This window comes from Pinus tabuliformis, chromosome 1_1 (assembly GCF_031772625.1).
Source record: "Pinus tabuliformis cultivar Carrire ecotype Pingquan chromosome 1_1, CPIR1, whole genome shotgun sequence".
Lineage (NCBI taxonomy): Eukaryota > Viridiplantae > Streptophyta > Pinopsida > Pinales > Pinaceae > Pinus > Pinus tabuliformis.
The window spans coordinates 443,477,928-443,482,303 of NC_142297.1; the positions used below are offsets into that span (position 1 = coordinate 443,477,928).

At 40.8% G+C, this 4,376-nt stretch overlaps 1 pseudogene; it reads right to left on the bottom strand.

Annotated features, from left to right (window-relative positions):
- Positions 1 to 272: 272 nt before the first annotated feature.
- On the bottom strand, positions 273 to 3,880 carry LOC149213643 (CLIP-associated protein pseudogene; annotated as a pseudogene).
- Positions 3,881 to 4,376: the final 496 nt, after the last annotated feature.

The following is a 4,376-nucleotide window of genomic DNA, read 5'->3' on the forward strand; positions in this document are numbered from 1 at the left end:
CTCCTAGAGGGCCCTCCTCTGAGTGTAGGTATGCATCGATCAATCAAAGATTAGACACACATTTAAATGCACAACACAATGGAATAACAAGCTCACTTTAATCATTTGTAAAGAGTATTTCAAACAATAACCAATTTGTGTCATCGTTGTGCCAAGAGGCAAGTTTTATAACCTCCTTTATTAAATTGTTTGGAGATTTCTAAGCCTATCCTACTTAACAGAAACTATGAAAATAACATAAGGTACATGAAATAGAAATTCTTCATGATTTTCTATCGGAGAAGCAAATCACGAGGCGAAATATTAGCTTCATCCTTATCATTGATCTCCTCGCTCTCCTGATTCATCTTTGGCTCCTTCTCTGCTGGGTTGACTTCCACGTTGACCTGCTCATACGACATTCTTATCATCTTTCTCAATCATGGAGATAGGTGGATATCGTTATGTCGGTTGTCGGCTACCTGTCCTTACATTTCGTTCCTCAACTGGTGTTTTAGAACCTACAAATTCTTCAAGTAAGCTGCATAATCGATCATTAGCTGCAGAATTGATGCAATTCAGTAGCTTATGCAAATATTAAATCAAATAATAAGGAAACAATGAAAATATGAATAAAATATGATTAAGTACCTTCTTTTGCCAATAACCTTGCAAGCTGACACCTTATTGAGATTATTATGATAAAAAAGGAAGGAAATGGAGTGAATGGAGTTTAAGGAATGTGTCAAAAAGGAACAATTTTAGTCTTCAACATTCCCCACACAGAAGATATTGCATGTCCTCATGCACAAAATTTCAAAATTTTGTGACCCACTCTGTCACTGAGCTACCTCCGAAGCTTGAGCAAGAACATCTAAATTAGTATTCTCTATTTTTCTGGTTTTGGTTCTAGTTGCCATCCTTGGTTTCTTCATTAAAATCCTGCATTGAAAACCCCTAATTTTACTTTTGAGAAGTTTATTTTTAGCCTTTAACTTCTTGTTTTTCTTGTACCAATGGAAAATATGTAAGAGAATATTATCATTTTGAGTCCTTTGAATGTCATTTTGTACCTTCATTGCTTCATGTTCCTACTTCAGAAACTTGTTTAACACTTCTAGTTCATAAATTTCTTGTTTAAGAGTATTTTCAATTCTAGATTCTTCTGGAGGACTGAAATGAACTTCTTCACTCAGAATTTCTTCTTGATTTGAGGATAAATCAACATTTTTTCCTTGGGCTTTCTATTTAAGAGATTCTATATAGTCGTAGGTTTCTTGTTGAATAGGGTCGATTTTTGGGGTCTTTCTTGTTGGACTTGCAACTAGTGATGGTATTTTCTCTCCTTCTTCTTATAAATCAACAAAACCTGGAGACTATTTAATGACCGATTTCATAAGTTGTGCACTTCTTCTTGATGTTTTTTCAGCAGTGAGAGCACGCTTTCTTTTGCTAATTTTATCTTTCTCTGTTACTTCTTTTGATGGGCCTTCATGTGTACTAACATATTTCTTCTTTCTAAGACTCTCTGTTAAACACACATGGATAACAAGACAATGTGAAAGATAAATCAATGAGTACCCTTTTTTTTATTAACATAAGATACACATTTATAGTACAATAGGTGACTCTTGGGATTCAGATCCCAAGGTCTCTTGGACTGCTTTTGTCCATTCGAATTCCACACTAACCCTTTAGGATTAGGTGTCCAACATTCCCCCCCTTAATCCGAAGGGTTATGTATGAGTCCAAGAAGAGAGCTGTAATACAAAATGTGCAAAAATGCATGGCAGCACTAGGCTGAATGTGCTCTATGAAATGTTGGTAAAAAAAGGCGGTGGTTTAAGGATGACCACCAACACTGGAACGCTTAGTGCAGTTCCCGGAACTCTTCCAAAACTGGCAAGAAACTGAAGTTTTCTGCTAGAGGAAGTGTTCTCAATCTGTGATGGTTTAAGGATGACCAACAACTCTGGAATGCTTAATGCAATTCCTGGAACTCTTCCAAAGCTGGCAAGAATCTGGAGTCTTCTGCTAGAGGAAGTGTTCTTAATCTGTGATGGTTTAAGGATGACCAACAACTCTGAAGGCATGTTCAGGCATCTTGTCTCTGGCTACAACTCTGAAACTAGTGTGGCAGGTTGTGGCTCAGGCTCGCTTGATGTGGCTTTGAAGCTTGTAGATGACCATCATTTCCCCCCCTGTCAGGTACAAGGTGAGAAGATGGAGAAAACTCAACTGCAAGACTGTTCAATACTCTAGAACAAGTTCTGACATGTGTTTGGAATATCTTCTTGGCTGTTGATGCCCATTGCCAAGAAGCGATCCATCCAAGATGAATCTTTGTTCTTGCAGGACGTTTGTTTTTGAAGCATCTGTGTGAAGAATGGCTGGTTTTATGACAGTGCTCACATGGATGAAGATCAAAACAGTGATCTTTCAGATGGCCAACTCGATCACAGTGTTGGCATTTCACGATCTATTGTTTTTGTTGTTGTTGTTGTTGCTGTAGAAGAGGGGCAGATTCTGGAACAGCTGAAGCTGAACTGTCATGAGGAGCAGGTGAACTGTCATAAATGAATCCAGCACTCTGAAACTGAATGGGCTTGGCATAGTCTGGAATATGAAAGGACAAGTCCTTGTCATATCCAAGACCAGTTCTGTGCTTGTTGTGGACAAGCTGTTCCCAAGGTCTGATGATGGGCTTGGGAAGTGCAGACTGAGTTTCTGCATCTGTATGTACAGCTGCTGCTTTATTGAATACTGAATCTGAATGCACTTGAACAATATTGACTTGCTGTTTATGGGAGTCTGCTTCATTGTTCTGAACAGAAACAGGTTCAGAATGATGACTCCACTAGTGTAATTCTTCCTGCTGTAGTTTTGTTTCCAGCTGCAAAAACTCAATATTTTCTTGTACATTTTTCAAACAGATTTGAATGTTTGCGACAATGGCTTTATCAATCATAATTGTATTGTCCGTGGTAGAATGTATTAGAGTGTTCAGCAATTCTAATACAACACCCATTCTGTCCATTTCTCTGACTAATTCCTTTTCAGAATAAACTTTTATAGGATCAACAGGCTTCTCAGTGACATCATTATCACCTGCTGTGAGAGATGATTCACGGACTGTCTTTGTCTTTGGACTATTTCGTTTGTTGCCAATAACAGGCAAACTTGAAGACAACTTTATTTCTGAAGGTGCAAAATGACCTGTCATTCCCTCAAATGCCCGCATCTTTGGTTCTATCTTCTCCAACCTGGCATTGATCTCTTTCAGCTGGCTTGGGCGAAGATTGTGACGTTGGAGTTCCTCCCGAAACTGAGGTCCTCCTTGATGATACATTTCCTCAAAACATAGAATAGCTGCTTCCCTAACATTGCTGTTTGAGTCTTCTAGCAAATGTAACACCGATGGAAGCACTAAACGCTGGAAAGGAAGCTCAGTGGCAGCAAAAAGACTGATAGCAGATGCAACAGTTCGAGCAAATTCTTCACGAACTCGCCAATTTTTATGTGTCCAAGCATAGCTCCCTGCTCTCTCCACAATTATTGTTGGTGATGATACCTCCATGAGAGCCAGCAAAAGCCTGCGAGCGGCATCGCGCACGGACTGTTTGCCATCTCCTGGCAGCAAGGCATTGAAATGTAGCTTCAGATGCTCCCCGGACAATGATGCCGCGAATGCAAGTGCCTGCAGAGCACCCTGACTGACCCTAAAATTATTATCCTTCAAGAGCGACATAGATGCGTCCACGAGATTGGTCACTTCGGTCGCACTCATACTCTTGGTCGAATGCTCCAGGAGCTGCTGCAGCCTCTCCACGCCGACCATACGCTCCTTCGTGTCCTTGGCCTGCACCATCTCTATCGCTTCCTCCATTGTGGTTATCATTGCTAAACGTCTGGACTCCAAATAAAGCCACGATATGGTCCCGCCACTGGGGATCAAACCCGTGCGGATCTGGGAACCTAAATTTTGTGCATACAATACAATGGCTCGCTTAATGGGGGTTTCGAAACTCAGATCTTGCACCTGCGGTTGCGGCCATGAGAAGGAAGCAAGTGAAGCCCTGGCCCTGCCGCCCTGCTGCCTCAGGAGACGGAACACCTCAATGGGCTTCAGTATTATGGACTGAAGATTTGCAAACAGGAAATACGTCTGTATTTCTCTCAGAAGACGATTTCTGAAACTTGTCTTAGATTTCCCATGCTTCTTGGTCGCAGCAATTGCACTATATATAAAGCTTTGGTAAGTCCATACGTCTACGGTGTGCTAGAGAACTTCAAAAGTCTAATATACGAATAATCTGCCTCTAGGTTACGGACCACACAAGATTCTCGTTACTTAGGGCGATGACACATTTCTCATTGATGTGATTCAAACTGGTCCG